The sequence below is a fragment of the Mauremys reevesii genome, linkage group 10 (genome assembly GCF_016161935.1).
Source record: "Mauremys reevesii isolate NIE-2019 linkage group 10, ASM1616193v1, whole genome shotgun sequence".
NCBI classification, from domain to species: Eukaryota; Metazoa; Chordata; order Testudines; family Geoemydidae; genus Mauremys; species Mauremys reevesii.
The window spans coordinates 15,374,440-15,400,159 of record NC_052632.1 but is presented as its reverse complement, the minus strand read 5'-3'; the positions used below and the strand labels follow the sequence as shown (position 1 = coordinate 15,400,159).

General features: G+C 42.6%; 1 long non-coding RNA gene across 1 annotated transcript; it reads left to right on the top strand.

The window, feature by feature from the left end:
- Positions 1 to 1,794: 1,794 nt before the first annotated feature.
- Positions 1,795 to 20,985, top strand: LOC120373974. Its single transcript, XR_005585834.1, has 3 exons — positions 1,795 to 2,498; positions 4,387 to 4,444; positions 20,428 to 20,985. It is a non-coding gene; the product is annotated as an uncharacterized LOC120373974 (long non-coding RNA).
- Positions 20,986 to 25,720: the final 4,735 nt, after the last annotated feature.

The window sequence follows — 25,720 nt, the reverse complement described above, 5'->3', positions numbered from 1 at the left end:
TTTACTGAAGGTGTCTTTGCCTAATGTAAATTGGCTCCACCTCCTTAAATGCCTCTGTAGCTGCACATCCTTGCTGTGTAGCTTTGCGGGAAGTAAACCACTTACAAATACAAAGCATTACCCACCCCCTTCTCTCCCACAACTCCTCCTACAGATTTCTGCCCACTGCCAACCTCATTTGCTCTCCTTGTCTTTTAAGGTGTTGGGCCTAAGTAATCTCAGCTGCTGCCTAATTAGCTCCCAGCTGGTAGCTTCCCTGTGCTGCCTTTGATCTCCCTGCAAGGAATTAACCCCTGGAAATCCCAGGTTGTTGACTGGCCCAGCAGGGCTGCCGAGAGACACCACTAGTGGGATGCACTGGGCTGGGGTTTGGGGTCCACTTCGTGGACACCAAATGACCTGTGCACCCAGTCACATAAGGGAATTAGGAAACATTTCTATGGCAGAGTGCAGTTGAGGCAACCAAAAGTGCCTAATAAATGGAGTTTATGTGATGCACATGTGTACATACAGAGAATGTGATACATGGGGGTTAGGGTATTACTGATGGGCCACTCAACCTTTCCCATTGACCTACATGAGAATTGACCCTTGATTTCAAGGAGAGTGAGATCAGTTGTAATTGTAACACAAAGAGGGGAGATTGCAGGGCTCAGTTTGTTCTGTGTCAGTCAAGTGAAAATTAACCTGAGCTGCTACCTTCTGTCAAGGGAAGGTTAATCACTAGATAAGCCGCATGAGTGTTTTTGTATGGACATTGTTATTGAAATCTATGAATAAAAAAATAAACACAGACACATTGCCTGTGAATGGGGGTTAAGTAAGTGGTCTGATCCTAAACTGTGTTCTTATTCGGAATCTGATTATGTGCCCGTGTGTACTCAGTTATACAGAACTTCAGCAAACATTTCCATTTCTCTTAATTATCCTTCTTCTCTATTAATTTTTCTTGTGTTCAGTAAATGATCCTTCTGCCTTTTGGTTTAAGGCTTCCATCCAAGGGTGGTTTTTCCTTTTCTAGCAGCCAGACATTTTAATTTCTTGCACTATGCCTCATTTGCTGGTAACAATGATGTATTTTCCTTTTCCCTGTGTATTTATTTTTACTGTGAGAAGAAGCCATTTGTCACGTTCAAATGAGGAATTGTTACGTATCCATTATTATTATTGCTAGTGATGGTATGTAAACAACTATAATGATGTGTAGGCTTGTGTGGGAGCAAAATCCACAATAAAGACAATGTCTGACAGGGAATGAAGGCGGCAAACATGCCAAGATTTAACCAGTGTCCCCACCCCAGAAATTCTGTGTGTTCTTGTGCTGGGGTGTACCAACCCCAAACTAGGGTTGTCACCTGGATGGGTTTTACCCAGACACTCTGTTTTTTGGCTTAGGGTGCCATTTAGGGTTGCCAGGTGCCCATTTTTTTTTATGGCACCCGAACCAAAAGTCCAGTTATCGTGGGTTGAGGGGAGGTGCCAGCTCATTAACCTGAACCTCTACTCAGCTGGGCCCACCTCCTCCCTGCAAGTAGGCTCCTTAAAACCATCCAGTGAGTGATGAGGGTGGGGCCATGGGGGAGGAGGCAGGGCTGGGACCTTGAGTGGGGCCTCAAGGGTATGTTTACCAGCAATTAGAAAGGTGACAACCCTACCCCAAACTGGGCCATAAGAGGTTAATGAGAGCCTGTGCTCTCAATCAGTCCTGCCCTGCTACACCTGCAGTACACCCTCAAGTCTGGAGGGAGACTTAAAGGAGCTCACCTAGGTCAGGTGTGAGCTGGCTAGGACAGAGACAAGGCTGCTGGCTCTCATTCAGTGAGAGATGTCTCAATGAAGTTAGACATGAGTGGGGAGCCTCAGGCAGCTGTTAAGGGAAAGAGGGAGGAAGTGAGTCTGCATGTTGGTAGAGAGGCTTGCAGACATCAGGAAGACTTCTGCTGGGTTAAGGGCTACTTTGTGAAGGGAGCAGGGAAAACTCTCCTGCTGTACCGCCAGCTGGGTAGTGGAAAGAGCTAGGAAGCTCTGTAGTGAGCTGGGTGGGGAGAAGTGGTGGTACACTGGGAGTCTGGGAAGAAGCTATGAGAAAGGCCTACGACAGGTGCTGGTCCAAAGTGGTCCTGGGATCTAGCAAGCAAGAGGCATATCTAGATAGGCCTTGGCTGCTTATTAAAGGAGCTTTGGACTGGAGTCAACGGGAGAGGGAGGGCCTGGGTTCCCCTACCAGCCTAATGGGGAAGGTGGGGCAGAAATCCCCCCTGATAGAAGGGGAGACGCCTAGTGAATCTGGAGTCAGGTTGAAGGCCCAACATGAGGCTGACAAACTATTGTTTGTTGGCCCCTTGGTTTCCCCCCAAAGAGGTGGAAATGTCACCTGGCTGGAGGGCTGAGTCACAAGGAGAAGCCAACAATCACAGAGTTGGAGCAGCTGCTATCAGGTGGCCTGATAGGAGAAGAGTCTGCTACATAATGCTTCACCACAGGGTGCATGCTAGCTGGTGAGTGGTGTTCTTAAGGTCTCTTATTGACTTCTTTCCTTAACCACCCGGCTCTGGCTGTTCTGATATTCCTGTGAGTCCAGTTTTCCCATTGGAGAATGCTAACAGCTCCCCTGACTACAGTGGAAGTGACATGTCCTTTCCTGGGAGGAAGAACCAAGTTGAAAGCTTGTTTTTTGAGATTTTCAGTTATGTTTGCAGTCAAGGAGGAGGGAGTTGAAGATGGAGAGGAGGGGAAGAGTGCAATGATCTGAGAGTTAGGAAGGAATAGAATAGCAGTTCTGCAGGGCTACAAACAAAATTAAGAAAAGCAAAGAGGAGTCCTTGTGGCACCTTAGAGACTAACACATTTATTTGGGCATAAGCTTTTGTAGGCTAAAACCAATATTTATACCTCCCTACTGTATTTTCCACTCCATGCATCTGATTAAGTGGGTTTTAGCCCACAAAAGCTTATGCCCAAATAAATTTGTTAGTCTCTAAGGTGACACAAGGACTCCTCATTGGTTTTGCTGATACAGACTATCACGGCTACCACTCTGAAGCAAAATTAAGACTCAAATCAGATCCTCGGCAGTGCTGTGGTCACTTGGTCCTGCAGCGTCAGGTCAAAATTTCTCTAGCTGGCTTCAGGAGGACCATGCCAGGGTTAGACAAATCTGACTGTTTAGAACAGACATGTGAACAAGAGGAATTAGCCTGGCTCTCTCCCTGCCTTGCTGATTCACAGCTGCCTATATTGGCTTTTTAGGGACTTCAGTGATCATCAACATTCAGGCTGTTCTATGCAAGCAGACCAGCGTGGTGTTATGAGAGTGCTCTACAGGGGAAATATCTCTCTATGTAAATAGATAATATGCCAGCTGAATATGCAGTATTGTTCATTGTTTTTATATGACCAATACAAGCTGCTGTGCACTGCAAAGGCCTCCTTCTTTGTGCTGCTTTTAGTCTTTGCTCTTAGCAGCTGGCATACAGCCAGACCAGGACTGGAGAGTACCAGGCTGACTTAAAACCTTAGAACCTCTCCTGTTAGATGATCTGTGCCCTCTTCTACCTCACCTGAAGATCTGGGCCTCTGGCTCTCCTTCTGGTGGGCATTTAGGATTTTTTTTTTTGCTATGTCCCTTAATACCAACCTACTTCTGGATTTTTCAGAGTTTATTTCTTTTGTTTAAACTTCCCTTTTAAAATGTACTTATTGATTGTATGTGAGTATCAACAAAAGCCATTGTGAATAAACAAAGAGTATATGTGTTTGGAGGGGGAGGGAAGGAATCCACATCAGATGTCCTGTGGAACATCTTCTCACAGACAAATAACATGAAATATCTTTATGCATCAGGCAGCAAATTCTTGAGATGTACACGCTGACATTCCACTTTCCCGAGGGATGCTCAACCCTGCTCTGCCCCAGACCCTGCCCCCACTCCACCCCTGCCCCCAAGGCCTTCCTTGCCCTGCCCCACCTCTTCAGGTCCCACCCTTGCTCCTACCCCTCCTCTCCAGCGCCTCCTGCAGGCAGCTGATCACAGTGGGCGGGCAGCACTGTGACAGAGGGGAGGTGCTTATTGGTGGGGCTGTGGGCAGGAGGGGGAGGAGCTGATTAGTGCAGCTGCTGGTGGGTGATGAGCACCCACTATTTTTTCCCCCATGGGTGCTCCAGGGCTGGAGCACCCACAGAGTCAGCACCTATGTTCTAGGATAAATATTTTATTCGTTCTTCTTCTGTGAAAAGAGGCACGAGAAAGAAGGGGAAACTAAAAAATGACAGAGGGAATATGGCAGTATCTTTAACCAAACACCTTGAAGATTTAACGTGGTGCCAGGCTCCAAAATGCTTTTGTATTTCTGACCATTATTTGCAGCGTTTCTATTTTTCTTTCAGGAGAGCCTCCCTCAGCTAAAGAAGGTTTTGTCTCGTGCCACTGGTGAACCAGAATGGGGTAAATTGGTCTCCACTAACATTAGTAGTTACACCAGGCATGAGTTTGGTCCAATATTTTTAAAAATTCTAGTGTCCCCATTCTTGGATATATTTTGCAATTCAGAGAAATCATGTAGAAAATATACTTGGGGAAAAAGCAGGTATAATTTCACCTGAAATGTTCTGAATAGTTGGCTTCCAAAAAGTGGTGGTTGAGTATTCTCACAAAATATAGAACTTCCTACCGTTGGGATTGTTCCTATTCGAGCCCCTATCTCCTTTATTCCCAATTAGTACAATGCAGATGAAGTCTGATGCAGTGTATGTCGCAATCTACACTCCATCACTTCCAAATTTGCATTTCTTACCCCCCCACACAGTATATTCAGTGATATGTGACCAATCTGTTTCTGATTATACAATCCCGACATCTTTTTCCTGCCTGAACTGTACAATTGATGGAGTTTTGGACACCAGATTACACACTTCAGAAAGGGAATCTATAATTTAATTATAGATCTGGATAGAACAGCTTAATATCTTATAGAATCATCTGTTTTCAGATCTTTATCTCAATGCACCATCATAACTGTCCAGTGTGCACAGAATAACAATGGGTTCTTCAAAATACTCAGGGAATATAAATAAGATGTAAATTAAGTATATAATTGTAAGAGCAACACGTTACTGAGACCCCCGTTGCACCCTCTTGCACCAAGCACATTGGGGCCCATAGGTTTGCAGATGGCAGTGACCATTTCAGAGAGTGAACAGGAACGTCTGCACACCCATTTTGGATTGGGGGGGGGGGGCTTGTCTCAGTTTTTTTTTAATTTGAGAGCCTCTAATTCCGCAGCAGACAAAGGTACATATGCTCTATTGCTGTGAAGGCCACAGCTAGGGTGACCAGATAGTAAGTGTGAAAAATAGAGTCAGGGACTGGGGGAGGGGGTGGTAATAGGCACCTATATTGGGACTGTCCCTATAAAATCTGGTCACCTTAGCCAGAGCAGGGAGGTAAGATATTACTCAAACTGCAAAGGAATCAAGAAAGAAATTGTTCCACAGCATGGACTGAGTTTCCAATGCTGTGCAATGTACGTTCCAGAGACTCTTCCCTCTCCATGCTGCCCTGCTCTCCCCTCACTGCAGCTAAAGTTGCATGGTAGCACTGGTAAATATATTGTCACTGGCTGTCAGTCTCTGGCTGCACTGTGGGTCTGATCTTGCCCCCATCTGGTTAATGGCAAAACTCTCATTGGCTTCAATGTGGCTGGGTCAAGCCTGGGGAGTCACAGGGCATGAAGTGGGAGCAAAAACCATAGATTAGCTGCAGGTTTGCAGCAGCCTTGGGGAGCACAGGAGGGGCTAAGCATGCTATTAATAGGGTTCATTCCCTCCAAGCATTGGCCCCGTCTACTTTTTCTACCAAGTACAGGGTCATCTGGATACTTTCCAGAGCAAGAAAAATGGCATTGGGGAGAGGGCAGCATTTGGCTTAGGCTTCTGCAGAGCTGCTGTGTGTGTGTGTGGTCCATTCTCCAAATCATGTCAGTGTTCATACCTGTCATGCTTTGCACATTCTGACCTACAGAATCCCATTTTAGATCTGTGCCCTTGAAAACACAAGGACCCTCCCGTGCTGGTCTAGCTTGCACACTTCTTGCATCTCCATCTGCGAGGAGAGAGCTCTGCCCTCCGCTACCTCAGTGTAAATTCACTAAGTTCAGTGGGCTTCCTTTGGATTGGCAGTGAGGATGCTGAGAGCAGAATTAGGCCCCTACTGTTTAAGATGACATCTGTTATCTCCTCTCCATCCCTCCCTTTTAAAAAGCCCCGGTGGATTATTTTTTCCTTCCACAAGGATCCTTGAATAAAATCAGTTTGACAAAAGCAACTCTCCTGCATTTCAGAAGTCCTATTGCTTCCCAGAGCAATTTATGAAAATGGAAACGCCTGTCTAGAACCTAATCCAATTTGTTCTCTCTTAGCAGTGTAAGCACATTTAGAGCCTGATAAGACAATTATCACAGATCTCTAATACCTGCAATTTATAGTTAAAAGGCTTATTCTGATAACTCTTTTTTCAAGTGCCATGTGTTTAAACTGAAACTTATTGGGTTGTGAGATGGTGGCAAACAATCTATTCAGAACACTTACCCGCATGCCAAATCAACCCATTGCAGGGCAAATCCAGAACTTGCTCTGTGAGGAAGATGTTTCCCTTGCAGCAGAACTAGGGGCAGGAAGAGTGGGGGATGGGATATGATAGGCTGTGCAAGGGGTGTATATTCCCTGGGTGGCATAGAGCACAGTTCTGCGTGGATCCCCTACACAGCAAAAATGAGGGAAAGGGGGAAGGCCATAAGGGCTCCTAATGGGCTACTCATCACTAGATTGTTTGGAGTGGCTCTGTTACTCTCCACAGCTTGGCAGCAAGGTGCATGTGCTTTGTCCCCCTTCTCACCTGCCTAGTGTTCTACCTAACTATTTGGTTCATGTGCTGGGCTCTGGATTTTGCCCCATTTCAATAGAGGAGCAGGGGTGGGGAAGGGATTGTTGTTGCAGGTTAAGTGCCAGGATCTTATGTCCCAGATCAACATTCATTATGCCACTGTAAGCTGGCAGAATCCCCACTTTGCTCCAGAGAGAGTGTATGTATACTGCATATTGTCTGATCTTGCCATCTTCCAGGGGTTTAACTTTACTGATAACTCCCATAATAACAGAGCATCAACCTCAGCTGAAGCTCCTTCACTAAGTATAAGCCAATGGTGTTTCATGGGGTATTAGTGATGAACCTAACCCAGCATCTATAATTAGAGAGAGACTTCCTTAAACCCAGCTCATTCCTCTTGATTTATTCAGTGCTGTCATAGTCCAGTGTATTGCCATCAGAAGTCACTATTCCAGTAATCCTTTACCTTTGTAAAATGCCCAGAGAGAAGGTTGCTACAGAAATGTGTTTTTATAATTGCATAAATTTCAGTTACCATAATATTTAATGTATGTGCAATGTAACTTGCACATACTGTACATTAAGCATTGTAAGCGATATGGGAGACAAGTATTTTAGTGTGGCGGTCATTTCTGACCATGGAAGAGCAAAGCTTTCAAGCAGAACTCAGTGAAGTTACTGGAAAAGTCTTCAAATATGCATCGTACTTTTCAGTACAGTACATAAAAAGTGATATTAATACACAAGTTGCTCATGAGTAAAATCAGATTTATAATTGAATCTCTAGCATTTTGCCATCATTTGACTTGTGGTACAGAATTAAGATGCTCTAATTATTTCAGAGGAGGAAATTAAACTGGGAGCTGATGATTCTATCATAAAGAATGGTCTCTAATTGATACACATTTTTAAAGCTATAGTCTGATCTGACAGGGTTGGTTTTTTTCTCTTACACGTACAGAAAGGAAATCAGAAATTACTTGTTAGTGCTTAAATTTAGGCTGGGTTTGTTAGTTGAATTTCATGTACAACTGTCATTCCTTGAAAATATTTGGTGTCGGTGCATTAAGAGTGAGCAATCACACATGCTGTGATGATATTATGATAGGATATCTAATAGAAAAATGGCAGGCATATTGTAAGGCAAAAATTAACTGGCTTTAAAATTCACATTTTATGGAAGTCACACGCAAGTTCAAGAGCCATAGCACATCTCATAGTTATGCATATAGGGCATTATCCTACTTTCTGATCAATGCAAACATAATAATTTATTAGAGTTAAGACCCTTTGATGTTTGTGCTTCTTTGGTGAATTTTACTAGGAAGATCTTGTATCTAAGGCTATTTTAGTTATCTCTTGATAAACCAAGCAGTCAGCATATCTTAGCTAAGGAAGTCTGTTGTGATTTTCTTTAGGGACTTCATTAGTGGAAGATACCTTGACTGAATCTGAGATACTTTTGATGCATCATTAATATATACAGTATTCAAACTCTACCTAAGTGGGTGATATTTTGTATAGCAATTTATCAGTAACCCAAACAGTGGCCTTGAATGAAAAGTATTATTTGTATTTATAATGTTAAGTAAATACATTCAAGTAATAAAACACCCACTTCCAGCCCATGGCCATCTGACAAATTAGCTGTTCCTCCATGGATAACTTGACTTGCAAATTACCCGTAGTTCAGACTGGATGTGCTGATCTCTACTTGAATCTGATGTATATGAGTCATGATCATTGAGGAGAGTTGAAGTATGGTTGCCAAAGAGATAAGTATGTAAAACACTTGAAAAAGAGGAGGGGTGATTTGTTTAACTTGTGCTTTATGCCTAAAATAACCAAAGCTGAGAGCAGGTAGCTAAAGAGGAAGGTTTTCATGTTAGTCAAGTTCCACACAATCTTGCTCAACAAAAATTGTCTGAGGACATTTAAAAAAAATTCAGATACATGGGATGTGCAGATTACTGGAGACAACTTCCTGATCATTATGGACCAGAGGCTGTAAATGAGTATTTCCACTGAAGTCATAAGGCTTAGTATGGGTATTTGGGTGAAATGCTACTGGCAGTGTTATTCAGGAGGTCAAACTAGGTGAGCTTATTGCCTTAAACTCTATGAAATGGTGACTGACTTACACCAGCTGAGGATCTGGCCCTCTGTCTATAGGGGCAATGTGGTTCATTGTCCAGGGCCACTGAATGTCTTCAGGGTTATAGTGAGATTTTGTATATAAAAACTTGTCCTCTAGTAATAGTTATTGACCTGAAATGGTTACCAAATGGCAAAAAGGTTTGTATTAATCATTTAAAACAAACAAAAGGAAGCATTTCTTCAGAGAACGCACAATCAACCTGTGGAACTCTTTGCTAGAGGATGTTGTGAAGGCCAAGACTATAACAGGGCTCAAAAAAGAGCTAGAGGATAGGTCCATCAATGGCTATTAGCCAGGATGGGCAGGAATGTTTGCCCGATGCTGGGAATGAGCGACAGGGATCACTTGATCATAACCTGTCCATTCCCCTGGGGCACCTGGCATTGGCCACTGTCAGAAGACTGGATACTGGGTGAGATGGACCTTTGGTCTGACCCAATATGGCTGTTCGTATGTTCTTATTTCTGAGTGATCCAATCCCTTACATTTTTCCTTCTATCAGTCAATAACTATTTACCTGTAAAATGAATGTCTGTAGAATTTTGAATCCTTCCCATTCCCCTTTCTCTTAATTTCCGCATGGGAGTGGAGCTCCTGAGAAAATATCTGCTCCTCAGGGTTTCTCCACTTCAGAGTGGATGAACTTTGATCCTGGCAGGTAATCTCTACAGACAGCAAAGTAAGGGCTTGTCTAGACTGGGCAAACGTGCACCTGTACAAGTACATCAATTTAGTTACACTGGTGGAAAGTCCTACTGTAGATGCACTGCATCTGTGCAAAACGTGCTTCAGAATGGTGGGACATAACCCTGCAATTTCTCAGAAGTCTCCACACTCTGAGCCCCAACTGGCATTTGCACTGGTGTCGTTATATCAGTGCACAAAGGCACACTATACACAGGGCCTAAGGGACATAAAGTGTGGCATTAACTACCAAGTGAAATCACACTGACCTCAGTATTTCTGCAAAAAAATCAGTACAGAGCACTCCAAAGTTTACATGGCTCTCAAAATATACAACAGCTACTTAGTTCTCTCACTCACACATCTATAGACCTGCCTATACTCATTGGGTAAAGTCAATGGGAGTTTTACTATTGACTTTGGGTACATCTACATGGGGATAAAAGTCCTGTGGTTGGCCCAGGTCAGTGGTGGATTTTTTTTATCCCCATATAGACATACTCTTTGAGACCATGTCTTACTTATTAGTTTTTTGTTATGTTTTCCCCCCAATGATTCTGCAGTCCTTTATTTGCACACAACTCCCTTTGAAGTCATTGGTCAAATAGGGTTGGCAGGATCAGGCCCTTGTCAATCAATTCATAATGTCACAAACCAGGAGCACAAAAATGATTTTTTTACTAAACTAGAAGAAACCCAAGCCAGACTAATCTCTCTCCTTGTCCACTTCTGTTACATACAGAAAAGTGTTAAGGGGACAAATACTATGCAAACTACACTGAAATAATCTCTTCTAACAAATGATACCAAGCAGATTCTGGTACTAGGAAAAAACCCTATAAATGCTGAACCATCACTGGTAATCGTATTAATATACAGGAGAGTCAACGTTCAGTACCTAGAATAAAATTCTTGTTCTCCTCACCCTGGTTTATTGGAGAATAACTCTCTTTTCAGGATTTCTTATATTTTATCTGAAACCATTTCAAATAACTGTTAGTGTTCATTTTAGAGCATATATTTTTGAAGAGATCCAATTAATTAGAATCTTCCTAATATAGGGCCTGATTCTGCATTTCTTGCATACCACATACCATAGTCTACATTTTTCCAAAGTGACTAGTGATTTTTGGGTGTGCAACTTGATACCTTATAAAAGACTGACTTGCAGAGGGCAGGTGCTCAGTATGTTCTAAAATCTGTTAAAGGCACCTCAGATTGGGCACCCAAAATCACTAGTCATTTTAGCTCAGTGATGCCATCAATAATCCTTGTTCCCGTTACCTGATTACTGATTTTAATGATGTAAATCAGCAAGCAGGAAATCTTGATTTTTAAATCATATTTTGCCCTTTGTACTTCTTAGTTTTGTCTAAAGAGAGATTCTCATTCGTTGGTAAATATTAAAACGTTGATTTGCAACTAAACATAGCCTTTATACAAATCTTGGACATTCTTTTTGCTAACCATGATGATGAACTATACCTATCCACATTGATTTGAGCCATTATATAGCTTAACTTCTATTTATTCAGTCTTAAATTTTACGTTTTATTCATGTTAAAATGGTGAGTGATACATTTTATTGTGATTTGTGGGAAACTCTAATTCTATGAAAATTAAAATTTAATTAAATGCATAGAGCATGTTAAAATGTTTTATTAGTTAAAGCTACCTTAAATATTCTGGATACATAATTTTTTTTCCTTAGAAAAACATGTTTTATGTTTAAAACTGATTTACTAAACAAAGTGAGTTATCTGTAACTAGTAAATTGAACTGATTGTTTCTGGCTACTACGTCCTTCAAGATTTTAGAATTAGATTTCATCCTCACGCTTAATTCCTATTCATAGATTGGAAGAGAGAAACAAGCTTTTCTGATTTTTAAACTCCCAACTGGATTCTTAATAATTGAATGTACTCAATAAATGAATGAACTAGTCATTGAAGTGACCTAGTTGAATAAACCTGAAAAGAAGAAAATATTCTCTCTGCATCTGCAGAAGAAGCTGCTGCTGTCGAAAGCTGGCTTAGCAGTTCAACCAATTCTGATTCCAGGTCCTTAGCCAGTAACTTCCACCAGTTCAATGGCTTGTTTATTTAAAACTTGGCAGCAAGCTTGTACTGCTTGATATTAACTTTTTTCAAAAAAATTAAATTACTTTGTCAATTTCAAATTTATTTCTAAATAAGCTTGTTTTAAAAACCTGTATTAATTCAATTAAATCCAATTTAAGTCAAATCTTTTTAAAAATAACATTTGTAAATCCTAAAGCGATGTGTGGCTTCACATTCCAGACTTCAACTGCAGCAACTGAGAGTGGTCCATGTAGTGATTTTTCTAATTTTGGGGTAACTAGGGGTGCTCACTACCTTTAGAGGATAAGGCCCCATATGCATGTGTGTGTTCTACGCATTCCAGTGGGAACTGCAGATATTTATCAAGAGGAGAAAAAACTCCACATATAAAGGAAACTTTAGCTCTTCCTTGAGTACAATTTCTGGAATGAAGACAGGCAGAGATGAACCAATCACTGTGCTATTTATTTATACCTTGAAGTGCTGACAGGCTGCCTTGAAAGGGAAAAAAAAATCTTTGGGTTTCTAGGTGGTATGAGGTTTAAAATTAGGCACTGGAACTAATAGGCTGTTATTGTCTCATAATATTTGACATGATGCTGTTGGCTCCTTTTTGGAAAAAAAAATCATTTGTCAAATGGAATCACGATACCATAACTATCTATTATGCCACAGCACATACCAATCACTGATGTACTTATACTCGGGTGCTGCTGTTTTCATCCTCACTGAACAATAAAAAAGACACAGTTCAGTAGAAATAGTCTATAAAGCTTCCTTTTGTTACCTCGATGGATGTGTGTAACACTAAATGGTAGGAGATGCCCTGAGACATTCCCCTGAACAAAGAGACCATGTGTAAGCCCTGTGAGGAACAGTCCTCCCCTGCTTCCTTTTTCTGGGGGAAGGAGCAGAAAAATTGCTGCTGGCCTATTCCAGCAGCTAACTTAACACCCCAAGAGGCTGCTCAGCTTTGCTGCCCTCTGAGTAGAGGTAGAAGAGCCACGGCTCTGCTCACTACCTCACCGCTAGCTCTGTGGCAGAGTGGGCAGTTGTGTAGCCTCCTCTAGCTTCTGTGTCTCAGGACCCAAAGTCTGGGTTCCCCATCCAGGAGTGTAAAGGGGGGTTATTACTCTCCCTTACTGCTTCGGTGGGCTTTGACTCTGTCTGAGAATTCTGTGTGCTGCTGATTTTTTATTTTAAGGATGGGACTCCTGTAAGAGTCAACCCTTACGTTTAAAAAAAAAAAGTTGTAAGTTAAGTTACTTTAGTTACAGGGTATGATGGGCCCTGTAAGGGCAAAGTGCTGCTTCCTGGGTGTTACTGAGGTAAAGACCTTTAAGGAAAGGCATGTTGGGAGATGTAGCCCCCAGAAGGGGGTTTGTGACTATTTCTGTTCAGGTGACTCCTAGTCTGATCATTCTTGCTGTCTCTTGACAGACAGCCCCTTTTCCAGGTTTCAACCCCTTGCCTCCTCAAGTACCTCTTGCTCCCTGCATGTTACCCTTAGAGCCCCTCCTGAGACTTTCTCAGCTGCCTTGGCTGACAGTTACCCTCCACCTGGATTCTCTTGAAATGCATCACAAGCGCCTTCTTAAACAGTCCTGCTAGTTGTGATGTATTAAACTCTGTTCTAATTGTAGGCTTTAAATTTCAGGGGGTTTCTGGGTCCGACTTGCAGACTAGGGGGTTCTGTAGGGAAGCATGTGAGCCATGCCTAGCTGCTGCTGATCTGCAGACAGCCTTGGATGGGGTGAATTGCGCCTCTCTGTTTGGGGAGCAACCTGCTTTGTTTCGCTTTTTTGTGGGGAGGGGTGTGTGAAAGGGGAGCATTCTCGTGTTCTAAACGCTAAGAAATTAAGTAGCAAACTTCCAGCAAGAGTGTCTTATTTTTGATCTAATTTCTATGTTGTGAAAAGTAACAGTAGTCACATGACTCTTCCTGGGACGTACATCTCCCAACATGTTCTTGCTTATGAGTCCTAGTAACATTCAGGTGACAGCCCCTTCCCTTAAAGTGACCATCTCACTGTCTTACAGCAGCAGTTTAGGGCTCAGTTCTTCATGGCTCTGAGCACCTTCAACTGCAGTCACTGGGAATTCAGGGCGCTCAGTACCTGAAGTCAGGCTCTTATTAGATTCCTTTTTTTTTCCCCAGTGTGAACTAACCTTATAAATGTGCTCTATAAAAAAGAACAATTTCTGCAAATGTTGTTTGAGCCCATTTCATAAGCAGCATTTTCATCTGCAAACAAATTACAGAATTACAAATTCTCAAATTACATTCTCAAAATGGGTTATTGAGAAGTTGAATATGTTAAGTTTGTGGGGTACTGTGGAATTTGCATAGATTAATATTACTAATGTGGCAAGATGAAAGTCAACATTTTGGCAAAAATAAAGCCACCTGACTATTGGAAGCATATATGATGTACAATGTCTAGATATGCCAGAGTGATGAGTTCTTTAAAGCCCCCCCCCCAAAATTCGTCTCCTTGTCCTTAATTTTTTGCACATGGCTCTTGAAGTGCTGACCTTCAAAGTATTGCACCGGCAGCTCCTGCTTTTCAATAAAACAGGGAATGGTTGCAGGGCATATGCTATGTTACGTACCTTTCATTCTTTGAACTCTGTCATCAGTGTTCTAACCTTACCTACTTGAATTCGCCAGGGCTGTGGATTGTAGCACATACTGTAGAGATCTACCCAAATGAAGGAGGATGGCAGCTGTTCCTGCCTAGTTAATTATTTAATTTTCCCTCCTATTTAGTTCCCTTTTCTAAATCTTCTCTTCTATTTTTGGTTCCTAGGCCAGTGGCACGTGCACAAATACTAAAAACTACAGCTGGGGAGGCAACCATCGTAAGCAGCCTTTTGAACTTTTTTAGTAACTTCTTTCTTTGTCTGGCATTGTTCTTTCAGCTCAGAGATGCTGTTGCCTGTCACTTATTGTAAGTCTGTCACTTATTGATTGCAACAATTTGGCAGTAGTTGAATGCAAACCAATAAGGATTTTTGGTGTGGCTATGTAAAGCCAATAAGCTTATAATAGGCATATTCAAAAAGGAAATGTGTGTGTCCTTGAGAGTTTCCTTCCACATCTGCCTTCAGATATGTGCTTCACAATGCTTCAGCATGTGAATCCCTTGAAGAAAGTGAATAGTCCTATTGAAGTCATTAAGCTCACCGGTTTAAGTTATGAATGTGCTTAAGTGCTTTTCTGGATTGTGGCATATCGGGGGAACAGGAGAAAGCTCTTGCAGTAGCTATTATACAGAAGTCCATCGAACATAGAAATTGTTGGCTTTGTTTAGCCAACACATAGTTGGGTGGCAGTAATAAACAAATATCGAAGCGAAGGCATATTGTGTTAATATGAATGTTGTGTTAATTAACACTATTTCAGCAGTGGATAATGTACAAGGAGACAAACACAGACAAGGAGGACAGCTCATTCCCAGTCTGGCTTCTCTTTGACAACGTATCCTTGTTCACTAGGCTTTGTAACCTTTGCCATTTCTGACTTAAGGCTGCAGTCTCCATCTGACAAAGGCAGAGCAAGAGCATAGCTTAATTATTTTCTTTGGATCTCACTGTTTTCTCTCCACATACTTGGGGGTGTGTTTAAGTGACATGAGACTGATTTCCTGGTGAGGTAGGAGAAATATATGTTGGTGCTACAATCTGTTTGAATGCCCATTTTTACCTTCCATTTCTTGTTGCTTGGCCTATTGTACACCTCAGGAAAACTGCTCCCTCGTAGACCTCTGTGACCTGGTGCCTGGATGGGCCACACTGAGAATGCTACACTCAGGCCAGACTGCAAGAAATAGGGCAGACAATCCCCCAAACTGGTGTTTATTCTATAATTAGATTCACCAAGCCAGTAACAAGAGCTTCTGCAGTACCACACTGGTTAGCCAGAAACCAAACATCGTCCCCTTTAGGCATTCTAGCCCTTGGCTCCCATCCAGACAGTCAAGTCTAGTATAGTCAGAAGTTAGAGAAAATCCTATACTTAAAATTCTACCATTCCCAAAGGACTGGACACTTACCTAGGTCAATATGAATCTCCGATCTTACTCAAATACAGCCAAACAGCCAATCCTCAACTAAATCTAAGGTTTATTATTAAAAGGAAAAAGAAAGAAGAGCGTTTTAAATGGTTTACGGAATCGTATACATACAAGCGATTGCAAAGTCCTTATATCATATTTGTTGCAGCGATGGAATAAACTGTTAACTTGCAAAAGTCTCTCTGGAATGACTCAAACAAATTGGGGGGTTATCCGTCCTTGTTTAGAGCTTCCTTATTAGAAATCCAGTCCAGAGAAATGAAGATGTCTTTTTATATCCTCTGCCATGTGGATAGAATTGTACTGGACCAAACGCAGCCCACAGCTCCTGTTTGTGGAAAGTTACTGGCCCAAGATGGAGTCCAGGGTCACATGAGCATATCACATGGCCTTTCATGGTTTGCTGACTAATAGGGGTCGGCCATTGGCCCCTCCATGTCTGAGGCCTCCTTAGGGAGAGCCATCTTGGCGGAATGAGTTTCTTCTATGGCCCATTGTTAGCGTGACGTGTTCTTAACGAGCCATCACTGAGTCCTGATGTGCGTACAAAATCAGAGTTGCAGGTGTGCACACGCGTGTGACTGTGTCTTGCCTGCATTAGGCATACATGTGCAAAAGTGCAAACATACTTGGGGAATCCCTTGCCCTGGAACTGTGACAACACAACATTCAGCTTAGGCTGTGCATCAGGGCTTATCTCTGTTCAGCAGAGCACTTCAGCACATGTTTGACTTTAAGGCATGGGCTTAAGTCCTAGAACTCAATAGGACTTTAGCACTTGCTTAACTCTAGGTATGTACTTAAGTCCCATAGAGTTCTAGGACAAAGGCCAGACCTTAAAGTTAAGCAGGTGCTGAAGTGCTCTGCTGACGTGGGACCTTAGAGAAAGCAGTCATTTGTGTCCTTAAACTGTTTTTGGGGAAGAGGGGGGTTTCTGTAAAATTAACAGCTTCAGCGTTCCAGTTTGCCCTTAGGACAGTGTTGCTTTACAATGTGTGATAGAAGAATTATTTTCAACAAGTACTGGTGCTCTCAACCACCTCCCAGAAATGATGGGACTAAATTCGGAGCTATTTCTGGGACTATCAGAGATCTAGCGATAGTTGCTATGTTAGATATACTCGTACAGCACCTGGGGCCATTAGTGGGGCTCTTATGTGGCTGGCCTCTAGGTGCGAACATATTATAAATACTAAATAACATTCAAACCGTTGTCAATTAAATGTCTTGACTAAAACCCTTTGAAAGGAATTTTCTCAGGCTAGCACAATTTTGGAAGCATCGTCTATTCGCTAAAATTATGCGATGAGCGACATCACTGTCTATGATTGACCCGACTTAATGGGGTACATCTGAGCCTGACACCAAATGAAAACATTTGAAAAGCAAGAGTAGAGCACGAGGTGTAACCGCTGCCCTCCCTTCCTCCCATGCAAGTGTTCCTTTGGTTTGTATGCAAAATGTCTGTTTGATCTTACAGCCACACCATACTTTTCCCTTCATGATAGTTTCATCTAAATGCCATTTAGCTTAATCTGAATTGTCATGTCTGTCTCTGTTAGTGCTCTGTTGCTACCTAGAACAGGAATATATGTTGAACAAAGGAATCCATCTTTTAAAAAAGGTGGCAGTGAGAAAATCCTAGTCTTTTATTGCGCAAATCGCCTCCACTTCTGAGATTGAGGGACACGCGGCACCTGCATTTAGATTGGATGCTGCCCTAAATGCTTTCGGTGATGTCCAGCAGCCACAATATTGCTCAAGTGAGAGCAGGGAGCAGATAGCGTAACTTATCAACTGAAGTCAAGCTGTTTTAGAAGCAAATGAAGTGGGTCTTCTAGCTGCTGCTTCCTCAAGAGCAAAAAACACGAAAGGATGCAGCACAGCTGAAAAATAAATAAATAAACCCAAGGAGGATGCCATGAACTGAATTTTATGCTACTTACAGTGCATCAATATAAATGAGCAGAATTTAGCTTTGTACTTATGTTTTGTGTATATTTTTAAAAAGGAAATTGAATCAGACCTAAAAAGATCTGAGCTAAGATTCATATGAAACATCACCTCTAACTGCACTTGCTTTGGTTTTTCCCTAATCTATTTTTGCAACACAAAGCAAGGATTCACTTCCAAAACTCTCATTTCCTATACTCACGGCTTAAAAACCACATGGCCACCTGCTAGCGAAAGCTGATGGCCAACTGAGATTTTTATGGTGAACTGCATGCTATTGATTTTGGGCCTGATCCAAAGCCCATTAAAGTCCATGGAAAGACTTCTTTTGACATCAGTGGGCTTGGATCAGCTCACAACCTTCTCCTCTCCCTGGCCCTGTCCTATTACCATGCTCTCGCTCCTGCAATTTGTTGGACAGTTAACTCTCTCAAATGCCTGTTAAAAATAAGGCACATCTAGCTGCCTCTTACTAATCTGCGACCCCCAGAGTCTTAAACAATTCTTATTAAAATCTTTGCCAAGTCTTTCCTGTGGGGTAGTGATTAGAATTGAGCAAGACCCATGCTAGGAGATTGTGGGTCTTTGTCCCCCTCTACTGGCTTGTCTACATAGCAAGTTAATCAATCTACTTCTGTACCAGGCAGAGGAGTAAGCTCTTTAGCTCATGCAATAGAGGCTCATGCTTTCAGTATTGAAGGTCTGGGGGTTCAGCCCAAATGGAGACAGTTAGGGTAGGACTATGCTTAAAATGCTGTAGCAGCACAGCTGTGCTGTTGTAGTGCTTCAGTGAAGATGCTACAACACCGACTTGGGATCTTCTTCTATCGGTGTAGTTACGCCATCTTTGTGAGAGGCGGTAGCTATATTAATGAGAGAAGCCCTCCTATGCCGAGGGGGGTGGTAGGTGAGTATAACTGCGTCAGGTGGGGATGTGGATTGTTCACACCCCTGCGTGACGTAGTTATACTGATGTAAGTTTGTAGTGTAGACCTGGCTGTATGCACCAAGGTCTCATACGGCTTCACTAATGCTTTACCTGACAGAGCTACTGAGCAAGTACCACGTAGCCAGCATTGCCAGCTCCGGTAACCTCTCACCAGTCATACAGTTTGGCTTGAGTTGGTGCCATTCTCCTGTTAGTGTGACAAGCTCCAGCCCCCTCCTGAATTTCAGACCTGCCTGAGGGAGGAAACTTCCTTTGACTGGCTGCCTTCCCTGTTTCTCCCCTCAGGGGGAAGAGCAGCCAATCAGCTGCTTCACAAAGAAACCAGACCTCTACCTCTTCTCTTCCCACCCCCACACTTGTTCTCAGCAGCCCTTCTCACTGGCAGGGAAGAGGAGCCTAGCAACTCAGAGCAGTTCCTCCTCCTCCCCTCCATGTAAGCAATGGGACTGCTCCTCTGCTCCTCCCCCCTTCTGTCTCTGCCCCCCAGCCTGGAAAGATGAAAGGAGACGCTGCTGCAGCCCCCTCCCCCGGGCTTGGCGCGGAGGTGAAGAACCCCAGGAGCTGCAGGCACAGCAGAGGTAAGGCTGGCAGGGCACAATTGGGCAGGGGGCTGGGTGGGTGGTGCCAAAAATCACAAGAAACTTGGGAGTGTGCGCGCACATACACAAGATGGGGATGTCAAGAATCAAGTCAGAGCAAACGCCTTCCTTCCCCCACCCCACCCCAGGTATCTTGTACATGGCATAGAGTCCCCCTGACACTACGTCATCTTTGTTCTCACCTCCCTTTCCACGCCAGCAGCAAATGTGGCGATGCCTGAGATTGTATGTGCAGGGTAATAAAAAAATAGGTCCTGTATCACTCCCGTACCTTGTATCACTTCACTGTTGTTCATGTTCTACTTCCTGCTCCCCGTTTCCTACCCTGAAGAACTTTAAATCCATTTGACTGCCTATCTTTGATACCAGGCTGACTGATTTGGTAGTTTTATGCATTATGTTGAGCTATCTTCATGTTCCGTTCTTATACCTATTTGTGCAGCAGTAAAAGTAGCTGTTTTTGAAGACTGACTCTACTGGACAGTCTAGTTGGCTTAAAATAGGGAAGACTCTAGTGATATGGGGAAATGTGCCATAAGAAGTGTATTGTATTTAATTAGTTCTTAAAAAGTTGGGCTCCCTATTTATGAACCCTGTCTGTTATCATTGGAGTTGGGACTGAGCTGCAGAACTCAGTTTGGAATTTGGATCCAAACTTCTCTTAAAAAAATTGGTGTACTTTTGGTGTCAGGATTTTGACTAGCTCCATTATCAAAAAGGGACCCATTTAAGGTCTCATTCAGGATTGAATCTGATCTTCCCACAGTTTCAGACTGCTTGCACATAGGGTTTGAAGGTCAGGATTGTTCAGAGGGCCTGTTAAGCTGACATATGAGCCTGCCAAAGCAGTATGGATGAAATCCTGTCCCTACTGAAGTCAATGAGAGTTCTGTCAAGGACTCCTGCAGGACCAGGATTTCAATGCATGTCACCTCATTAGTTTCCCTTTCTTTAGTGTTGCTGCGTATAGTAGCTTGACTGTGAAGTGGTGATTTTATTTTTTGTTCTTTAATTTTTTCTTCCCTACTTTTGTGAAATATGCAGCTGTTGATCTGGCATGTTGCTGGTGTTTAGAGTGGCCTTAACATCCCTTATGCTCTGCTCCTACCCCTCCACTGCTTCGCAGCACAAAAGACATTGGCGATACAAAGAGGATGCAGTGGTAAAGGATGGCTGTCTCTACAGTGCTCACTGTTTTTGCCTTGGCTCCTTATGTGCACTCAAATGAAGGATCTCTCCTAGGCAGAGACATATGCTCCGAGGGAAATATTAGATGAAGGATTTTTCTGACACCTCTTATGTGCTTCTTCTCAGACGGGCCCTGTAAATCTCACCTTGCTCTTCACTGCTGTTGCTCTCTCATTAAGAATGATCAGCAGATTGTTAGTACTCCGGGGGAGCTTGATGTGCTGTTTTCTGCATATGCCTCTCCACATTGGTGCTCTAACTCCTTGAGCTGTTCTCCACAACCCTTTTTTTTCCCTCTTCCTTCCACACATCTGAGGGGTAAAAGGACAGAAATGTCAACCACTAATTTCTGCACTGGAGCTGGGGAACTGCTTTTCCTTGCTAAATGTCAGGATCTGTGTCCATCCTCCCAGAGATTAAATAAACCTAATGAACTTGATGTATAGAGTAAGTGGTACTGCACTTGACCTAGGGAGATGGACATGGAGACTAGAGGAAACTTTTTGACCTCATAATCTTGTTTGCAAAGTAACTTTGTCCTCTCTGCAGCTGAAGACCATGCATCTAGGTATTCCATGCTGAGCAGCGATGCTCCTCATTCAGGACTGTGCTCAACTGGAGTTGTACAGGATTCATAGAGGGGGCAGTGGTGTAAAAAAGGCAGGTAGACTTCATGACTCAAGTCCTTTTAAAGGAGTTTTGTCTTGTCAATGTTACTTGTGCTCAGCATCCATGTTAAAACCAGTGAAAATAATGGCTGTCACAATGCATACCCATGGGGATGAAATAATGAGAACACTCGAAGTAGTGAAAGCACGAAGAGAGAGACTTTTTTCAAATGAATTCAAGGGAACGAAGATCCAAGGCTAAAGCTGGAAAGCATAGACCCAATTATCTTCAGGAACCATAACTTGAGCAGATGAACATTGTGACAGTGAGAGAGTTCATGATGGTACTTTGATCCAAGAAGCATTCGCTCCAGTTACATGTATGTTGCTGTCGTGTGTTTTACAAACAGTTGCCAAGCCACCATTTAGTCATAGCTAAGCAAGGGAGTACTGTGTACATAACAATGGAAAATATAATATAGCGTTTAAGAGTTTACACCATAAAGCAGCTCTGAGCATATATTCTGCGTTGAGTGCAAAGTTTATGGTGTCACATAAGTAAGCACTTACTCCAAGCATACTCATAGGTATGTTTCCATGATCACTGAGTAAACTAATCATCTTGTGTATATGAAAGAAATATTTGTACAGTATTTTGAAGATGTTCGACCTGTCTGAATTATTCACTGCAAGTGATATTCATTGGAACTGTTACTCTTTTTTCCTGTTCTTGAATCATTTGTGAACCAATCTGCATTTCTTTGAATGCCTTTGTTATTGACTGGACACCATTTGGACACTGTTTTCGGCTCCCTGATTGTATTGTTCACTTTTCCCCCTGAAAGAGTTTCAGACCATACTCCTGTTCTGATATGAATGCTTTTCTTTACATGAGAATATGAATGTTAGTATGAATAGACATTCCCAAAACATTCATGGGAACAAAACCCTATTAACACACAGGCTTGTGAATAACAAACTGCAAAGGGGCATAAATGTGCCGGAAGTTATTATCCACAATATCCTTTCTTCCCCTATATCAGGGGTCGGCAACCTTTCAGAAATGGTGTGCCGGGTCTTCATTTATTCACTCTAATTTAAGGTTTTGTGTGCCAGTAATACATTTTAACATTTTTAGAAGGTCTCTTTCTATAAGTCCATAATATATAACTAAACTATTGTATGTAAAGTAAATAAGGTTTTTAAAATGTTTAAGAAGCGTCATTTAAAATTAAATTAAAATGAAGAGCCCCGCCCCCGGATCAGTGGCCAGAACTCAGGTGTGTGAGTGCCACTGAAAATCAGCTTGTATGCCGCCTTTGGCACACGTGCCATAGGTTGCCTACCCCTGCCCTATATTATTGATTCTCTTTTGTCTGCTATTGCCTGTAAAAGTTAGATTACAACCAAACTCTGACATTTTGGATTTTCACTGAAGGTACAGCAGATTGCCAGTTTCACTGGCAGCTTTGGTATCAAGGACGACTGAAGGTGAGCCACTGTTTACGTAATCTGCAAAATCCTTGTTATAAAGTTCAACCTGCTTAATGAGCCCCTGCAGTTTGTGTTCACTAATACTAACTGATGTCTGCTCGATTTCACCTAGAGTCCCTTCTGGAGGTATTCTGAAGCTTTGATGGGAGCATTGCTATTAATCTACAATGAGTGCAGCTCTTTGCTTGATGTTAGTGATGTTAATTTTGTGGGAACTTGCTCTGAATTGAGGAACTTGTAAGCACTGCTTTGTTCATTGTTGTTTGTGGTATGAAATAATGGTCCACTGAAATGAATGAAGCAATACAGATTTACACCAGCTGAGGATCTGGTCCATTATGCTTGTTTAAGATTAATTATTTCCTATGGAGTATTTGGGCAGCACAAGATCTCTGGGTATTTAGAAAGGTTTCTCCTTTAGTGCACAGTTCAAACTACAGGGAAATATTTTGTAGCTTTATTTTTTAAAAGGAAGCAAACACTGAATATATTATCTTGGACCATTAACCAGCATCATGTTATGTAATGTGATCAGTGAAGCTTGGTGTAATGTCAAAATGTGATACCATGTCTCAATCAGAGCATTTCAGGGGGGGGAATTAGTTTCTCAAAGCTGCAGCTTCATTACAGAAGGCAGTCAACATCAAATGGCTTCTTTTCTTGTTCTCAAGGCTTAGAACAGACTCCAGCTTAACACTAAACACTTGGGGATTGTTTAATGCAGCTGTGGCTAAAAAGAGCAGTGAAGATGGGGTGGGAAGGGTGTTCCATTCTCCCCCTTCAGGAGGCTTGAACTGACGATCTGGACACCCATGGATTCCTAGGCCAAGCCTGTCCACTGCTTTCCTGTCCTGTCCCACAACCACCTGTTTCCCTAATGAAGCACTGTTCTGGGACATACCCAGGGTGCACACAATCAGGCCAGGCTCCCTACATCTTGCTTGCTGTTCCTCCCTAAAGGAAGAGAGAGGAAAAAAGGCTTATTTTCCTTTCTGAGTTGTAAAGGTTTTCTTTGGTGCTTTTGCCATGTGGCGGGCCAAGACTTTAGCAGTATGATTCCTATTCAGTTTTACATGGCTGCACAGCTAAATCCCTGTTCACTCCTTTGGAAAATTACCTCTAAAGACATGACTTGCACCATGCAGATCCAGAGACATGATACGGTAGTTAAGTCACTTTCCATTTAACCCCTATTTTTCAAGTTTCATAACTTAATGGAAAAAATTGTTTGTGTGTGTGCCAAGTTTTTGCACAGAGCTCAGTCTGAGGGCAAAATTGATTTTGTTTTTTCACTTGAGAAAGTGCAAGAAGTGGGTTTCAGACATGTTTTCCTCAATCTCCCAAATGGTGGCTTATGGAATAAAGACTTCCCTTCCCCCCACCAGGTCATCTGCAGTGTTCAAACCTAGAACCTGTAGCATCACAGTAGAGCCCTCTTCTGTTTAAGCTGGTAGTAGGCCTTATTTTTGTGTGTGTGTGTGTTACCTAATTGTACTTTGTAGATACTTAAACTTGTAAACTTAAAATTGTAACTGGAAGTTTCTGGTTAAAGTCGCATCAAAATTCAGGGAGGGAAAATACTATAAAGAAGAATTTTAAAAGCACAAAGCAATTGGAAATGTATGTAACCTGCTGACCCACCAAACCACTGGAAGGCTATTATGAGCTGGGGAAACTTTGTGGGTGGAGTTAAAACCTTGTTGAGATTGTTGGGTGTGACGCCCTTCAGTTAACCTAACTGTAAGAATAAATTAATCACAGGTTTCCACCTAAGACAAAAGGGTTGTGTGACTGTGGCCAGGAGTTTTTGGACTGTGAGCAGGGGGGTTAGTGTCAGCCTGAAGATATCCAAGCAGAAGCCTGTAGGTTTCTCGTAGGGTTTGGGTGCTGGCTGAAAATAAGCTTGGGCTTGTAAGCTAAGAAACTACTTCTTTTCCCTTTGATTCCTCTGGCATTCAGAGAAGCTGGACGTTAGTGCAGTTGTTTATTGACAAGGAACATATCAAAACACCGGACTCCACCATCAATTTCTACTTCCAGCTGGAACATCTCCAGGGCCCAGAACTTTAACTAGCCACTTGGGTCAAAATGGGATAACATGGGCGTTTGGTCCACCTGACCTTCCAAATAACACCAGCCTGTCTGACATCTTTTTTTTTCCCCTGTCAGCTGATAGAGAATGATAGAGGCCACTGAATGCTTGCTTAGTGCTTCTCATTCATGGACCTCAAGGCACATACCAACCGAAGGTAAGCAATATTGTCCTCATTTCATGGCTGGAGAAACTGCGCCTACAGAGGCCAAATGACTTGCCTGAGGTCGCAGAAACAGTCCGTGATAGAGCTGAGAATAGACACCTACTCCCAGGCATGAGGCCTATTCAATGAACTACACTGCTCCGAAGAAACACCGTTTTGTATCACAACAGTCATAGAAAATGGTGAACCTCCTCAATGGAGACTTTCAGTAACATTCTCATGACCCATATTCAGCGACTGAGTGGAGACAAGATGGAGACTCGACTCCACATGTGTGGGTTAGTGCAGGATGTCTAACTTAGTGTTGTGCAGTGGCCAAAGAGCAGCAAAGAAACCTGTTCCCACTACTGAGCACGGCACAGATTTCTCTGCCCTATAGCGAATCCGCTCACAGATACTTAATAAGCACTCCACTCTGAACATTTACACTTTGGCTTGTTTACAGTGCTGAGCAGACTTCAGGACTGAGCCCTTGGACCTGTACGAGAATTATGCATGTGCTTGCATCCTTGTATTAACTCTTTGTAGCTATGATTGCTTATCTGAGTTTAATTTTTATTCAGAGAACCTCCAGCTGCTCTAGTTTGTCAGGTTTCAGGTTTTGCCGTGTTAGACTGTATCCGCAAAAAGAACAGGAGTGACTTTAGAGACTAATTTGTTTGAGCATAAGCAGTGGACAGGCTTGGCCTAGGAATCAATGGGTGTCCAGATCATCAGTTCAAGCCTCCTGAAGGGGGAGAATGGAACACCCACAGAACCTAGGAAACTGTGGCTCAATAGTTGCACCTT